Genomic DNA, 18,613 nt, shown 5'->3' on the forward strand with positions numbered 1-18,613 from the left:
TGCCTTACCTTCATCCACAGCTCTGGTGACTGACTCAAAGAATTCAACCAGGTTGTGCAGGCATGATCTACCTTTCACAAAACCAAATTGTGTGGGATCTATAGTTTAGTGATTCCCTATATCCTTGTTAATTAGGTCCATGATGATGCGGTCTAAAGCCTTACATAGCAGACTAATCAGGCTAATGGGGCAATAATTTCCAGGGTTTGTAGTCGCTCCTCCTTTATGGAGAGGAATCACTGTAGCAATGTGGTAGGTACAAAGCCTGAGGTGTGGCTGTGAGTGAACAGGGTACACAGATGTAGTGCCAGTTCACTTTGTAATTCATGTAGAACACAGCCAGGGATATTGTCGGGTCCCATGGAAGCTGTATTCTTGGCCTTGGACAATGCAGCTTTAACCTGTGCTGCAGTAATGCTGGGTGCCTGGCATTCTTCAGGTACTGAGATTGGTCCTTTGGGGGGGGGGGTAAAGTTGGCACTGAATCTGTCAACCAGTATGTTGGCAATATCTGTTGACTCAGTATAGGAGGCACCATTGTTCAGTAACTCAGAGCAAATCTGGGTATTGCCATGGAGATTCCTGATATAACTATAAAAGGCTTTGTGGTTGTTTTTAGTGTCTGCTGCAATTCTGCCATCATAGCTGGCTTTGGAGGCTTTGATGAGGGATCTCAACTTTTTGTTGAGGCTGATAAGGGAACTTTTCCAGTCTTGGGATTTCACCTTTTTCTGCAACAGTTTCTTCCTTCTGTTGTAGAATTTTTAATAGCAGGGGACCACCAGATTGGCTTCTATTTTGGAGGAGTGTGTCTTGGTTCTGTTGGGTATGGCTAGTTCCATGCATTTATGTACATGTTCGTACAGTGCACTAGTGTATGATTCGGCAGTCATGCATCTATTTTCCATTAAATTGGGTGGTGTGAAGCTAGCCATCTCTGTTTTTAGGAGTCCAAAGTCAGCTTTGGAGAAGTTTTTTCATGGTGGATACCTTTGCGGGCGGTGTGGGTGAGATGTGGATTTACATGGATATTAGTTTGTGGTCAGATCTAACCAGGAAGGAATTGACTATTGGTGTAGAGCAATGGTTGCCCATGTTAGTAATAACCAGGTCAAGGATGTTGCTTCCTCTAGTGGGGGTAAGAATGAGCTGGTCCAGGGCATTGGAATTGATGAATTCCAGGAAGCATTGGGCCAGTACATTGGTACATGAGTAGTTTTCCCAGATGATGAAGAGCTAGTTGAAATCACCTAGTATGAGAGTGTTGGGTTGGATCTTAATAGTTTCCAGGGTGCTTAGGAATGTGAAGTGAGAGTCCTGGGACATGGTTGGGGACCTGAATCGCCGTCTTAACCAGTGTTAGTTGTACCTGGTGTATCTCAGATGCATTATGCTGGGCTACAAGTCTGGAGGTGTGCATCTCCTTTATGAATATGGAGAAACCACCGACAGATATACCTAAAAATGTGCATATATTTATATGGATCACTATTATAGGTTCATAGGTTCATACTAGGCTATCTGCCCTAGGGCATTTATAAGCCTAGCCAGAGTATGTTTGTCTTTCGCCACCCATTTTAAATTAATTTTGCTATGCCCTTTTTCGAGGTTAGTATACTGTGCCTCTGTCTAACAGTGACACAGAAGTGATACGCGGGGTAAACCTACGATCTCCCATCCACTCATCAAGACTCCTCTTGAAGAGAATCAATGAGGGACTCTGCCTAACCTGAACTGGGATTTTATTCCAGAGTGAAGGGAGCCTCTGAAAAGAGCCCTGAAAGCCCGCAATTTCAAACCTTACAAGATCGAGCCAGGAATATGGAAAACTCAGAAGCTCAAAAAACAAACACTTGCTTTTTTGCTTGGGGAAAACCCCCCTGCACCCCTACACCCCCTGCTAATTATATATTCAAACTCCAAGACTGCACTACTGGGGAAAGGAGTAAAACCAGAATCCCGACTGTGCTGCCATCCTGTGCAATGACTATTCATGCAGTTCAGGCTTCCGGGTTTTCGATATTCCTGTCTCATTCTTGTAAGTTTTGTGGTTATGGGACTTTGGGACTTTGAACACACTGTAGGGACTTGATTTATATGTATATATATATATATATATATATATATATATATATATATATATATATATAAATTTATAAGATGCCCAAGAATATTTTGGTGTGTGTTTATAAAGTGTGTTACTTCATTTGTGAAACCTAATATCAATCAAATGTTGGTGTGCATTCTAAAACATCTAGATGTTTCGCCAACATAAAATGTGGTACAAGTACAAACTACTAAATAAATAATCCATATAGTATCACAAGTAATCAGTTGATTGATATTACTCAACTAGAATTGGCGGAAGAAAATTCTTTACTTTTAAAACAAAAAAGCAGAAAGAATGATGTCCTTACAAAATCTGGGTATATATTATTTCTTAGATAGCTTAGGTTGTCGAATGCTCAATGATCAACACCTAAGCGTCAAAGTTTCAAAATCGCGAATGGCCAAATAAGCAAATTTTTTCCTTTCGGGGAAAGAATTAGCTTGACCGTTATCGGGGATTTCCCTTTCCACAATGTACAGCAATCTCGGAATTGGTATATTTACTTAGGGTGTGTGTGGAAGGCATAGCCCCCCATGTTGGGGGGCAAACACCCCCACTATATTTAGGTTGAAAAGTTACTTTTATTTCCAGGTGGCCTAGCGAATTCTTTCCTGAGGAAAGAATTTGCGTATATGGCTATTCGCGATTTTGAAAGTTTGACACTTAGGTGTTGATCATTAAGCATTCGACAACCTAAGCTATCGAAGAAATAATATAGACCCACAAAATCCCACCTTCTATAGGTCTTTGTAAAGATAAAGTGGCCCATGAATTTTGTCTATAGCAACTATTTAAAATTTGTTAAACCCTTCATCCCCTTCTATAAAAAAATAAGAAAACATGGACAAAACTGATGCAACTTCTTTATCCTAATATTTATTAACCAAATAATGAAAACAACTGAATTGGAACAGAAGAAGCAACAAAATAAATAGTCATGTTAGTGATGTATGTTGGTGATTTGTAAGTCAACATGCTGTCCCCGTTTAGATGATTGACCAAATTGCTAGGTTACATAAATGTCCCTTTGTTATATTCCCTTATTAAAAATTTTGCACAAAATTTTGTGTCTGTTTGACAAAATCCTCTTGCTCAGAGTATATACATCTAATCCTATTAAAATGCGATTTTTTAAAGTACCATTATTGAATTATCACTTGTGACATAGGCAAACTTACATTTATATAAAAGTAATCAAACCATATTAGCAAGTTCATATTTACAAATATTTATACATCACATATATTGTTATATATCATATGACATTACATAAATTATTCACTTCCTGACGTCTCTTAAACCTTATTGCTCCTCCAAAACATTTTTCGGTATGTGTTGTTTCTACAAGTTCCCATTTTGTTATATAAATTACTCATACCATTTTCAAAAGATTCCACTTCCTGTTCATTTATCTGTGTTAAATATTCAGTACTTCAAATATAGTTGGTTTAGATTTTGATTTCCATTTTCTGGTAATTGCTTTTTTTTGGCATCCACCAGAATTAAACTTAACAAGGCCTTACTATGAACCACCTTTTTCTAGTGGAACAATTAATTTATCCCTCTTAACGCTTGCCTTTATCCCCTCCTAAAAAAATTCATTCAGCTTCTTATTAATTATTGTGTATAATTTCTCCTCAGGTTGATAAAAATATGCCTGATCTGTATATAAAATGAAAAGGACTAAAATCATTTTTACAGCTTGTATCTTACTATTCATATCCATAAACAAGAGCTTCCAGTTTTTCATTTTTGTACTGCCTTTTGTTTAGCCTCTTCACACCTATCCTTAGCTGCCATTGCAGAGTCTTTTTTCTTCCATTCTCCTAAATACTCCATCTTATTGTGTCCCCATAAATATGGGCCTTGCTGAACCAATTCATGGGTGGATACCTAATTCATGGCTATAGCCTTTGTTTTATCTTCATTAATTTTATATCCCAAAAGACTTGGAACTGTCTTGCAATGTTCCACAGCACTGAGATGTCATTGTCTGGATTAATCCTGCACAAAATAATATCATCAGCAAATAAAGTCAACTGTTCTTGATTATCATGTCAATTATATTGTTTAATTTCTGAGTTCCTAATGTTTTTTGCCAATAGCTCTAAATATAAAGTAAACAACAAAGGGTAAAAAGGACACCGCTGCCTGGTTCCTTGGTTTAGACACTATTTATCAGAGAGGAACCGTCCCACTTTAATTCTTTCCTCCAGTCCTTCATATATCCTGCTAATTAACCTTATTATTCTGTCAGTGAATGCAAATGTCTGTATTGCCCCACTCACAAAATCCCAGTTTGGTCTGTCAAATGCTTTTTCCACATCAAGATCCACCAACAACAGCTTTATTTTTTTTATATTTTGTTTCCCACCAGATCGTCATTGTTCAATTAATGTTGTAAAATGTTTACCTCTCCTCCATAAAACTACATTGATCCACATCTACCAATTCTGGCAGTACTTTGCCATTCTGTTAGCTACTATAGTATAAACACTTTATAATCATGGTTTAAAATTGAAATGGATCTATATGAAGCTGTGTCTAATAGGCCTTTACCGTCCTTAGATATTACAGCCACCACAGCTTTCTTCCAACATGTTGCTGTCTCTCTTTCATTTAAAATGCCATTAAACAAAATATTACAGATGTTTATCACTTTCTTCTCTCCGAACATCAAAACTTCGACAGGAATACCACCTGTTCCTGGGGAATTTCCTGCAGATTGATTATACATCACCATTTTTATCTCATCTCCTTCTAGCTTAACTGTTAACTGATGAACTCATTTACCTCTAACCTCGGAGTAATTACCTCTTCCATAAATCTTTCTACTATTTCTTGATTTCCACATGTCTCTGATTTATACAGATTTTCATAAAATTTCCAAAACATCTCTATTACCTCTACAGGATCTATGGTTATTTAGACTCTCTAAGTTTGGTGAAATTCCTTTCTACATTCTGTTGCCTAGGTCATTCTGCATCAAGTACAATTTCCCCTAAGAGCACACAGAAACCAGTCAGTCCGGGACTACTTTCTCCTTCTTTCTCCAGTTCCCCAGTAAGACTCCCCACTGGCACAACTACAGAGTTGAGATCTCAGCTGAGTGAACAAGCCAAGACCTCCAGTACCCTCTCTGTCCAACCAGTGTTTCGTGTCCCTGCCCAAGTGGTTGAAACACACACCTGGGAAAGGCTGGCACATGTTTGCTAGCTATGCCCCCTTCTGCCCAGACTATAAGGTGGTTACCACTGCTATCAGTCACTCATTATCAGCTAGTTTAGGGCCCTTAACAAAGGATGTCCAATTTTACTGTGTAATATTAATCCCAATAGTAATTTGACCAAGATCAAGGCTGATAGGAATGGCCCACACACTGTCACCAAATAAATATGCAATTACTCTCAAAACTTAAATATCTCTACACAGATCAGCCACAATGAAAGGTTTAATATGTTTAATAATAAATAATAAATGAAAAAGGCAAAACTAAGCATATATTCACAGTGACATCAGAGTTCAAAACCACAAAAAAATATTTAAAATCACATTGTAGTACAGGCTCACACAAATAAAAAAAATATCTAAGCTTCACTATATTCCTGACTGAATCTAAGAGAATTATACTGTTTCCTAGAAACTTACTTTATTAGAGGAAGCCAGATGTGGTGAATAGTTTTTGTTGTAGTCAGGTCCAAGATAGAATGCAGAATGCTCTGCCTCACTAAGAGACTTCTCAACATAATATCTAAAATATTCTGCAGGGATAGCTTGCAGAATGACATAATTTCTGGTCATCTGATTTCTAATTCCCAGGTAAAACCCCATTGCTGAAGCTGGCCATATTTAGCTTCTACCTGTAAAATACTCATACAAGGGCTTTTGCTCAGATATTTGGCTGGTGCTGGAGGTCATAAAACAATTGCATTACTTCATTCTTCCAAAGTAGCAATTAGCTCACCCAAGGATAATGAAGAAAGTTTCCTAGTACAGACTTTGTGTCTCTAGCTGTACTGAAACCTGTCAGGTAGCCTCTTTATGACATAGCCTATAAAGTAATGTAATTTCAGATATTTTTCTAAAGTTTGATGGACTGAGGTTAACCCTCTGGTTTCCTCTAACATATACATTTAAACAGTTACAATAGTGCATGTACACTTCTGCTCTCTTCCAGTAGGGCACACTGTGGATACATTTTAATCACAAGCACTTTACAAATTCCTTTATACCACAAACATCTGTACAAATCAGTTTGATATACACATGACATACAGTTCTAATACATTTCTAACATAACCATCTTATATGACATACAGTTCTAATGCATTTGTAACACCAGCATCTTGTATAAATTAGTTTCATACTCACAAATGACATATAAGTATTTACAAAATTACAGCAAGCTGTGCTGGCAGTACCTCCTTTTGTCACAGTGCTAAAAGTTTAGGGGCTATGGAGATACCATCAAAAAATAGTTGATTAACAACATCTTTACAAACTCATACATATCACCCAGGTTCTCCCTTATTTTCTCTTTAACACTTTGTAGTAGCACCACTTCATCTTCTTCTGTGAGATTCCCCTCATTCTGCAATACTTTAATATTTGCCAGTCCTTTAAATAATTCCTATTATTTCTCAACCATATCTCTTTCTCTTTTATTTTTACAAAATTTTAAACTGAACTCTATTTTCATTTTATCATACTCACTAACTATAAGTTTTGAAGAAATTTCTATCTTCCCAAATAACTCTCGAAGAATTTCAACTACACATTCCTTAAATTTCTCTTTTTTAAAAGGTAGATGGAAAGTGCCAGTCACATTTTTACCTTATAACGTGCATTTTTATCTTACTTTTTATTGGTGCATAATCTGAAATAGTTATTGGATGCATGTCAAACGTTTCAATTAAATGCATATGTTCCTGTGAAATATAATTTCCATCTATTCTAGTCTAGTTTTTGTACCTTGAGGAATAATATGTAATTCTCTCTCTCTCTCTCTCAGATCTTGCTATTGAATTAATATCTTCCACACCAAATATTCTCATAATTTTTTCAGAAATCTATCATCTTTTGTTATATATTCCCTTCTACGTCCCCCAAGAAACATCCATGTTGTTACAAATCAAGTTTCAGTCCCCAACTATAAGAAATATTCCCTGCTGAAAGTTGATTCTTTCTCCTAATATTTAGCAGTTTTAGGTGAAATATAAACACATGCCAGCGTAATACACCTCCCTTACCAATAGCCCCTTACTACCACAAATCTAGCATTATTATCTTTTTTCCTCTTCTATCACTATAATTACTCCTCTTTTCCTTTGTACCTGATATTCTGCTGAACGTCCATCCTGAAATACTTTCTTTATCAAATTCACATGCTCATTTCTTAACAAACATGTCTCCTGCAGTATTGCTATCTGCACTTCATAATATAAATATGCTACAACCTAACACCCTAATAATGGGAGATTTCAACTACCCCACCATTAACTGGGAAAACTACTCTTGTACCAACTCTTTTGCTCAATGTTTTTTTGGAATTCATAAATTCCAGTGCTTGGATCAACTTATCTACAGCCTCACCAGGGGCAGCAATATGCTAGACCTGGTCATTACCAACATGGGCAACTGGTGTTCCAAACCGGAGGTCAATTCCTGGTTGGTCAGATCCGACCACAAGCTAATCACCCTAGACATCCACATCCCGCCCCCACCCCACATTAGGGAAACAACCGTAACAAATTTCTCCAAAGCCAACTTGACGTTTCTTAAAACAGAAGTGGCAAACTTCATGACACCCATGCAAATGGACAATAGAAGTACGAGTGCTGAATCCTACACAAATGCACTTTATAAGCACGTAAACAAGTGCATGGATCGTGCAATCCCTAACAGTACCAAGATGTTATCCTCCAAAAAAAAGGAAGCCAATCTGGTGGTCCCCCACCATAAACAAACTCTACAAAAGAAAAAGGAAACTGTTGCAAAAAAGAGTAAAATCCCATGATTGGAGGAACTCCCTGGTCACCTTCAGTAAGAAGCTGAGATCCCTCATAAATTCCTCAAAAGCTAGTAACAAAAATAAAATTGCCACTGATTCTAAAGACAACCACAAAGCATTCTATAGCTATGTCAAGAATCTCAATGGCAACACTCAGATCTGCTCTGATTTACAGCACAATGGCACTAAATATACAGAACCAACTGATATTGCCAACATCCTGGCAGATAGGTTCAGTGCTAACTCCCCCCCCCCTCACCCCCTAAAGGGCCTATCTCTATACCAGAAGAATGCAAAGTTCCTGTAATCACAGCTGCACAGGTAAAAAACACACTCTCCAAAGCCAAGAACACAGCATCCATGGGACCTGACAACATCCCAGGCTGCGTTCTACATGAACTACAGAACGAACTGGCACCCCACCTAAGTACCATGTTCAATCATAGCCTTACCTCAGGCTTTGTGCCCACTGAATGGTGCACAGCAATGGTCATCCCATTCCACAAAGGGGGAACCACCATGGACCTCGGGAAGTACCGCCCCATTAGCCTGACAAGCCTGGTCTGTAAGGCTATGGAACATATCATCATGGAACTTATAAACAATGACATTGGTAATCTCCAAACTCTGGACCCCACTCAGTTCGGGTTTGTAAAAGGCAGATCATGTCTCCTAAACCTGATAGACTTCTTTGAAGTGGTCACCAAAGCCGTAGATGAGGGTAAGGTGGTTCACACAGCCTATCTAGATCTCGCCAAGGCTTTTTACACCATCCCCCACTCTGGAATTATAGATAAACTCACTAAACTAGGTATAAATCCCTATGTCATAAGATGGGTTGTCAACTGGCTCAATGACAGAACCCACATTGTGAAAGTAGCAGACTCCCAATCCGACTTCAGACAGGTGACAAGTGGAGTACCACAGGGTTCAGTCCTGGGTCCTCTCCTGTTTGGTATCTACTTCTCTGAAGTGCAGGCTAACACAGAAGGTTTTTGGCTAACGAAGTTTGCAGATGACTGCAAACTAGGAGCCATAATCGAAACTCCTAACGATGTGGACGCCCTACAAAAGGGCCTCACTGAGACAGATGCCTGGTGTCAAAGCCATCGCCTCAAGCTCAATGCTAAAAAGTGCATTGTCATCCTTTTTGGTAAAAACTCTGTACCCATGAACTACCACATAGGCGGTAGTCTACTTAACACCGAAAGTGTGATAAGAGACCTTGGGACACAGGTGGACAGTAGTCTCTCCTTTGATAATCACACTGCCACAGTAGTCAGGAAATCCTTCTACGTGGCACACCACATCACAAAAGGTTTCTCATCCAGGAAAAAAGAGGCATTGTTCCCCTCTACTCGTCATTCATTAGACCCATTATAGAATACAGCTCCCCTTTTGGTATGTACCTCACAAGACATCTACAACAACTGGAAAGGCTGCAGAAATACCTCACAAGGAAGATTACTGGCCTCAAACAGATGCCCTATGCAGACCGTCTCAAAAACCTTCAGCTTTACTCCATCACATATTGCCTACTCAGAGGCTATCTCTGCCTAACATACAAAGCTATGGCAAGTCCAGAGCTGTTGGACAGGCTCCACTTAAAAAAATCCCAATCCCACCGAGCTACAAGCTCTAGGGACCTAAACCTTGTCACAACAATAAACAGAACATGCTGGAGGGATAGATTCCTGTCCCAGAGACTTCCCATACACTGGAACAAACTATCTATCTATATCAAACAAAGCTGATGACTGGATGGGAGATACAAAATTCAGCCGGGGATCACTTCTGTGGCTCTGCTCAACAGGGGCATGGGAAAATAATTTTATTGGGTGGCGAAAGACAGGGTACCTTTATGGCTAGGCTTATATAGGCCCTAGGGCAAATAGCCTAGTACCTACCAATGAACCTATGAAATTAATAATCTTTCCTTTTTGTCTATACCTGTAAGACCATTTACATTCCAAAATAATACAGATACCATAACCATCATGATAAGAAGTTATTGTGCCCACCTATTATACATGAATGTATATGTCCAACTTTTGTGTTACATGCACTCATTAATGTTTGGCAGGCTGGCCTTTTGCACAATTGAATCTTGTCATCTTCATTTGAACCTATGTCACATTTTTTCAAGATATTTTGTTTTAATGAAACCCCCCAAACAAAAAACTAAATATATTTTCAGAACAACCCCATGCTCTGTTAACTTAGAAAAAACACACAAAACTATGTGCATCTTCAAAAATGAAGTTTAACCTTCCAGACAGATACAATTTCCACAAAATGACAGCTGCACCCACAGGCATTACCTAGCCTAAAATTAAGGTCACCCATACTAAAGTGCATATTGCAGCCTGTGCTCTCACTTACACTGATTGGTATCTGTTCTTTTCTTATGTATGTTCCCCTCCCTGATGTGAAAAACAGCTTTCATACTTTCAATAACATTAATGTTTAGCCCTAAGAAGAAGAGCATTGGCTATTTTAAATAAAATAAGTTAAACATTGTTCAATTAAATGCATTAAAGCATTAAGGCTACTAGTGAAGCTGCTATCTGTTATTCACTTCCAATAATTTCAAACTTCATTTTCACTGAACTGCTTGCCCTTGTACCTTTACATTTTGCATTTTATGCTGCAAAGAATGCTGGGAACTCTCACAATTTTTGCTCCTACAGGCAGCTTGTCTCCATGGAAACACAGCCAAGTATAATAAAAACAGCTAATAGCTCTGCAGATGCATGAAGTAATCTTTATCAAGCTCACTCAGAACAGAATTTATAACTGCTTTCAGCTGCAGACTTAGTGAACATTTGCGGGGAAAAAAACAAACAAAAAAAACAAACAAACCCCAAATAATATTGAATATGCAAGAAGTTAGCACTTCTCATGGCTTTCATCATTTTCTCCAATTCTTCAAGCTTAATTTCTTACAAAAAACTTATTTAAAGATTAAGGCTAAGGCATTAATCCAGACATTCACTTTTGCAAAAAATAACAGAAAATATCTCAGCTCAACATATAATATAATCCTTGCACTTTTATACCCTACCCTAGCAGCCCAAGATTACAACATATTACTTAATCTTATAGGTTCATAGGTGAGTAATAAGATAGTTGCCCTGAAGTACCATTTTAAGCCTAGCCATAATCCTGAGGTCACACTCAAACCTTGATCCCTGTCTATGAGGTAAAGTCCTTAAACATTATGCCAAACCTAATTTGTAGGTTTCTGGAGTCTCCTCTTCAGAACCAAAATTTGACTCCCTTAAGAGGTAGTGGTTATGACATACCTTTTTATTTTTTTTTAACTTGCCTTTTTCTAGACTTTCTTCTCTTTTTATATGGTAAAGCATGTTTCTTAGAACTAAAAGGGTACTTTACCTTAATATTTCATAGCTCACTTGATTAGTAAAGGCATCATCTGGAGAGCAAAAGAAGTTATAACCCCCTTATACTCAGCACTTATCCAGCCCATAATTAGTATAATGCCACATTCGGTATGTATGTACTGTACTAAGCACATACAGCAATTAGATAGAGACCACAGAGGTTTCTAACAAAGAAGATTAATGGCCTCCAGCATGTGCCTTACATGGACCAACTAAAATCCCTGTCACTATACTCCGTATCTTATAGACTTCTTAGGGGAGACTTATGCCTGGCCTATAGCGCAACCCAAGACCCAAACCTAATGAACTTACTGCATATCCATAAATCAAATGGGTCTAGTGCTACCTGCTCTAGTGTCTTAAACGTGGCCTGCGGCTTAAATAGGACATGCTGGAGAGACAGATTTATCTCCCAGTGACTGCCATATCTTTGCAACAGGCTATCAATTCATGTGAAACAGAACACCTGTATGACACTGTTCAAGATGAACATTGACGAGTGGATGGAGCACCATAAATTCTTACCAGGGATAGTGCCTACAACCCTCTTGGACCTGGGCAGTCATCACTAAATGCAATCTTGGGCATTGACTCACTGGGTTGAAATGGCTAGGCTTAAAATGATCTCCGGGTCAATAGCCTAGTAATTTCCTGTCATCCAATTCTTGATGTATAATGGATGGTATATCTTTTCTTTCAAAGAGCATTGTACATATAGATTATAAATGAAGTACGGAGTTCATGTAAATAGTAAATGGTATAAGATGGAATAATGGTATAAGATAGACAGTATAAATAATAATATATATAAGACAGTGTAAATAATAATAAAGTATAGATTTATTAACCTGTTTCCAAACTAAGTTATGGCACTGTTATGTGGTAACTGATGAAGTACTCTCAAACTGTAGCAGTAGCATCTATTCTCCTGCTCTCTCCACACTATCCTCAAACTTGCATCTTTTAACACCCTCCTATCTCCTCATAACATCCTTTAACCTATCTTTGTCTCATTCTACTAGTTCATCCTCTCTTTTTCTCTCACTCTTCAGAGCACACTCAAGCAACTCTGCCGTCTGCGGCTACCACCCCACCCATACAGTCTAGGAAGGAATCAGTACTGCAAAACTAAACAAGGATATTCATTTTGAGCCTGAAGAGCAGGGTCAGTCCACCAAGGCATTCTACATGTATGTGTTATGATAGTGAAGTTTTAACATTACCAGTGTTACCTAGTAGTTCTCAGCTTGCTAATAAAACTGACTGTTGTACCCTTGTGTCCCCCCCCCAGCTAGTGCAGTAATCATAACTGTCCAATAAACAGTATACACTTAATTCAGACTCTTCGTATTCTCTGTGATTAAATTAACCCTCAAGCAGCCCTCTCAGTGCTGTTTGCTTTAGTTTGTATCACTTGAGCACTACCTGTTTATTTGGCATCTCTATACATTCCCCTTCATTGCTAACATATCTCACTACTCTAATCTGTGCACAAACTGGCTACTAATAAGCAAGTCAGTGTGAAGACACACTCCCAACCTTAATAAACTTTGTGTCTCTTCTCTTCTTCACTTTACATGTAGAGTTTGTATTATTACTCACCCCCTCTGAGGCCTTCACTGATAGATTTCCACTGCTTGCCTCTCTGGTTTGGTTGGTTTCTTTGAATTGCTCCTGGTTTACACCCCTTGTGCTATCCCCCACCCCCAATACTAAGTCTACAGTAGATTCCTGCTGTGCATGGAATCATCTTTAAATTACTAGTCTCCCACCAGGGCACAAGCGCTCTTCAGCAATTGAATTCTGCTTGCTGGTAAGCCATTACACCTCAGGAATATGTTAAAGTGTTCAGATTTGTAAATTAACACTTACTTTTTGCTGCCCATTACCTTTGTCCTGGTGCAGCCAAAAGGCCTCTTAGATCATCAAGCAAACTACTACTAGAAGTCACCAACAGCTATAACAGCTTTGGAGACACACTATATAGTAGTTCAGTGGCTAAAAAATGGAACTCTCTCCCCACTAGCATACAAAACACATTGTCCAAAGCCTCCTTTAAAAACCTCATTAGGCAACATCTCAAGCAAAGTTGGCAGTGCTATGACTGCTCCCCAGGCTAGTGAAAGTGGATAAGGTAAGCCTAGAGTACTTGATAATAGTTTTCACTCTTACTCACAAACACTGGCTAACGTACAGTGTATGTACTGTTCCTATGTACTATGTATGTATTTTATCTATGTTCCAAATTTCAGCTGTACATCACAAATCTATTAATTACCTTTATTTTTGAATTAATGTTTTTGTTTCTTCTCTCCACTGTAACTGTTGATGTGCTGCATACCACTGTAAAAACACGTCTATTGTAATTTGTGTGCATACTGATCATGTCTTAATATCTAAATGCATCTGTAATTATTTTTCTGTCTGGAGCTTTTGTCCACAGGCTTCTGCTGAAAAAGGGCCTTTTTGGCTCAGTCAGGCAGACTCAGTCAGTTAACAAATGTAAAATAAAATAAAAATAAAATAAGCAGGAACAGAAGGGCATAGGGACAATTATACATGCATGTAGCTAGTAGACTGCTGTATAAATACTTTTATGCACAGTAAATGAAGTAGAAAATAATGTGCAACTTCTTGACCTTTATAATAACAAATGTGAAATTAACATCTGATAACTTTCTTATTGTAGTCTGTGGACAAAGAGGTTATAAGAGAAGATGGGAACAGGGATAACTAATCTGGCTTATTTAAAGTGAAATGGGACCTAAGTATCCTTTTCTTTCTTTCTTAGTAACATATAGTAGGGCTTTCTTAAAATGATTCACATCAAGATAAGGAACATACATGCACAAAGCAGAAGCATGAGCTAGGTGCAGTTAGAGTTGGAGCGAACGACCTGGGACATACCTCACTGGGCTATACGAAAAGAGACATGATTGAGCTCTTTGAGTATGTGTCTAAGGTAGGTATGTCCCTGGCCTTTAGCAACATGTTACATTCACCTAGAATGATGCCACAGTATAAACATAAAATGATCAATTTCAATAATTGGCTTAGTTGTTGGTGTTATTCAATGGGGATACAGTTTCTGTCACCCTGGGATGACATGGTTGACATACAGCATCAACAAACTTTACAACAAATGCAAACAATTGATTTATTTATTTCCAGTTTGGTTACTGGGGAAGTTCACTGGGCCAACATGACCCATTTTCAGTGGAGGCCCGGGGAGCAAAGCTCCAAGAAAGCATTGTACAAATTCAGTTACAATAAAATACAACAGTATACAAGATAAAATTGTAGAGAGAGTTAAAAAATAAGAATATTCACAAGCATAGTTAGCAGAATTCATAGAGAGAGAGGTTAAGTATTATACAGTTTCCTTTGAGCAATGGCACTGAAGTGTTGAGTGTGGAAGTCAATTGCATATATAAAGAGAGGAATTCTGGATATGCTTGCTTAACATGCACGTTTTTGAAGTAGAAAACTATTCACATTATTTACATTATTTACAAAACTGAGTCATGTGAGCATAGCTGTAGTAATTGTTAGTAGGTTAGAGAGAGTAATGGAGTTATAGGGAGCTTGTGTAGGGTCATAGGTATATGACTATGGGAGATTGTAAAGAGTTGAAGTATGGGAAGAAGGGACCCCTAGGGTATAGACTTAGAAGGGAAATTAAGTAGGGTGGAGGCAGGTGCATTTCCATTTAGTGGACAAGTGTTTGAAAAGCTGGGTTTTGAAGTTGTCACAGTTAGATGTGGTTCTTAGTGAGTTGGGGAGGGCATTCCATTTTTTGCCTAGAGCATATGAGAGGAGAAGCTGGCCAGCAGGATGCTTAGGTTTGTGGATAGCAATTAAATTCTGGTGCTCTGATCTGAGTCTTCTATTAGGAATATAAGGGGGAAGGATATTAGCTAGAGCAAGACATTTTGTAGGATGAAATACAAGTCTATGTGCTGTGGATAGTTGTAGGTAGTCAAGGTAGTTTGAAAGTTCGAGCCAATTTAATGATTTAAGGGTGAGGCAGTGATGGGTGGAATTTTTAGAATTTGTGGCAAATTTAGAGATTTTATTGTAGCAGTTTTCTAGTTTGGAGGCTTTAGAGGCAGACAGGTTGGTTCGGAGAGGAGCACCGTATAATAAGGAAGGGAGAAGATATGTAGTGGCCCGAGCATGTCTAGTGGGGTGAGAGAGAAAGCGATTGTTCCTATACAACATACATAGCTTTTGGTATTTTTTTTTAATATTTTGTTGTATATGTGTGTCGAACTTGAGGTGTCCGCCCACAGTTATGCCTAGGAGTTTTGCAGAAGGCACCACTTCTATGGGTGAGTTAGTTTGGCTAAGGACTTTGAATTAATTTTTGTTGAATGAAAAGGTCTTAGAGGGGGGAATAGTAGGATTTTAGATTTATTTGCATTGAGAGGTGGTTATGGTGCATCCAGTTTTCTGCTGTGGAGAATGCAGTTTGGGTTTTTGTCAGCAGTTCGGAGAGGTTAGTAGCAGAGCAGATTAAGGTAGAATCATCTGCATATTGAATAATTTTTGTGTCAGGAATAGCAGTGTGAAAGTTATTGATGAAAATGTTAAAAAGCATGGGCCCGAGGATGGATCCCTGTGGAACACCAGTTGGGGTAGGTAAGAAGGAAGAGGTGGAGTTCTTCCATTTGACTGCCTGAGATCTGTCAGATAGACAGCTGGAGAACCAGGATAATGTTTTTGGTGAGAGGTGAAGGTTTGAGAGATGGCAGAGTAAGTGCTTGTGGGAAATGGTGTCAAATGCCTTAGACAGATCTAGTAGTACAGTAGAAACTAGGTGTCTTGAATTTCGGGCTTGATTGACAGTTTCAAGGAAGGAGAGAAGAGCATTAATGGTGCTGTGGGCTGGGCGGACATCATGCTGGGTGGGTATGAGGAGGCTGTTTTGGGTCAGGAATGGCATAAGTTGGTGGTGGATGCACTTTTCAAGGATTTTGGAGAGTGGAGAGAGCAGGGCAATAGGGTGGAAATTAGAGATACTGGTATTTTTGCCACCTTTACGCAGAGGGATGATATAATATGATGTCTAAGAAAACGAAGGAGAGGCCTCAACAATGGAAAAGCACCCTCCTCAGCATCAACAGGCAAATAAGACATGTCAAATTCTGTAAAGGTAACTTTGAGAAAAACTTAGCAATCACAGCCAAGGATAACCATAAGGCCTTTTATAGCTATGTTTGTAGCCTAAAAGGTAGGACCCAAGCATGTGCCAAACTAGTGACTAACGTTATCACACACACTGATCCCGCAGAGATAGCAAACCTGCTGGCGGACAGATTTGGTGAAAATGTCACTCTCTTATCCCCTCCACACTTGTCACAAACCTTGCCCCCAACTTCCCCCAACCCTGCCTATCCAATGAACAGATCATTAAAGTCTTTTCTAAGGCAAAAGACACTGCCTCTATGGGACCAGATGGCATCCCAAGCTGTTTTCTAAACAAACTAAAACATGAACTAGCATCACCATTAAGTACCCTATTCAATCACAGCCTAACCACAGGCTTTGTTCCTCCAGAATTGGGAACATCAACAGTCATTTTCCTCTACAAAGGTGGCTTAGCGACAGACCTGGGGAATTATAGACCCATAAGTCTGACCAGCCTCCTCTGTAAGGTCATGGAACATATCATCATGGACCTCCTAAATAAAGACATAGATGACCTCCAAACCCTGGATCTGACCCAATTTGGCTTCGTCAAGGGCAGATCTTGCCTGTTACCCCTGGTGGATTTCTTCAAAAATGTGACCAGGGCCATTGCTGATGGCAGATCTGTGCACACAACATACCTCCCCTTTGTTGTAAGTTGGGTTGCCAACTGGCTCACAAACCTGTTACACACTATCAAAGTGGGTGATTCCACATCAACCAGCAGACCTGTCACCAGCAGTGTGCCACAAGGGGCAATGCTGGACCCCCTACTATTTCGTATATACTTCTCAGACGTTCAAGCAAAAACTAAGGGGCTGTGGCTGACCAAGTCTGAGGATGATTGCAAACTGGGTACAGTTATTGAATCCCCAAATTATGTCAGTATACTTCAGGAGGGTCTTACACAGACCAACTGGTGCCTTAGTCATGGTCTCAAACTAAATGCAAAGAAATGCATCATCATTCCCATTGGTAAAAACAATGTCCCTTCACACTATCAAATTAACAATACCCTATGTACCTATGAAGTGAAGTGGTAAGGGATCTGGGATCACAAGTAGACTGTGACCTTAACGTTGACCAACATGTGGTAGTGTAGTAAGTAAGGCTTTCTGTGTAGCACACTTGATTAGCACAGGAATCACCTCCAGAGAAAAGGAATTTATAACTCTTCTATACTCTGCACTAATCAGGCCTATAATTGAGTATAACGCCTCTTTTGGCATGCACTGTACAAAGCACCTGCAGCAAATGGACAGACCTCAGAGATTGCTTACAAAGAAGATCGAGGGACTCCAGCACATGCCTTACATAGACCAACTACAATCCCTGTCACTATACTCAGTATTGCATAGACTTCTTAGACGAGACTTATGCCTGGCTTACAGAGCAATTTCCAACCCAAACCTAATGAATTTACTGCACATCCGCAAATCAAATGGGACTACATCTACCCATTCCAGGGACCCAAATATGGCCTGTGGCTTGAATAGGACATTCTGGAGGAAAAGATTTGTCTCCCAGCAACTGCCACATCTTTGGAATAGGCTTCCAATTTATGTGAAGCAGAGCACCTCTATGATACTGTTCATAAGGGATGTGGATGAGTGGATGGGGACCATAAATTCTTACAGGAGAAAGCACCCACAACTCTCTTGGACATGGGCAATCATTACTAAATACAGCCCTGGGTATTAACTAGAGTATCTATGGTATTAGATTGGGATGAAACGGATAGACTTGAAATGATCTCCTGGTCGATATCCTAGCAACTTCCTATGATCCTATGATCCTGTATCTTTATCGCATACAACAATCACTGAAAAGAGTTCTCCATACCAACATTTAAACTACCCCGTCTATATACTACACAACATTGCTTTACTATATAAAATG

At 39.1% G+C, this 18,613-nt stretch overlaps 1 protein-coding gene across 6 annotated transcripts in view; it reads right to left on the bottom strand.

Moving 5' to 3' along the window:
* Positions 1–18,613, bottom strand: part of TP73 (tumor protein p73) — a 1,605,115-nt gene that overhangs the window by 531,092 nt on the left and 1,055,410 nt on the right. The window lies entirely within an intron of this gene.

This window comes from Protopterus annectens, chromosome 2.part1 (genome assembly GCF_019279795.1).
Source record: "Protopterus annectens isolate FY-2018-M chromosome 2.part1, PAN1.0, whole genome shotgun sequence".
In the NCBI taxonomy this organism is placed as follows: domain Eukaryota; kingdom Metazoa; phylum Chordata; order Ceratodontiformes; family Protopteridae; genus Protopterus; species Protopterus annectens.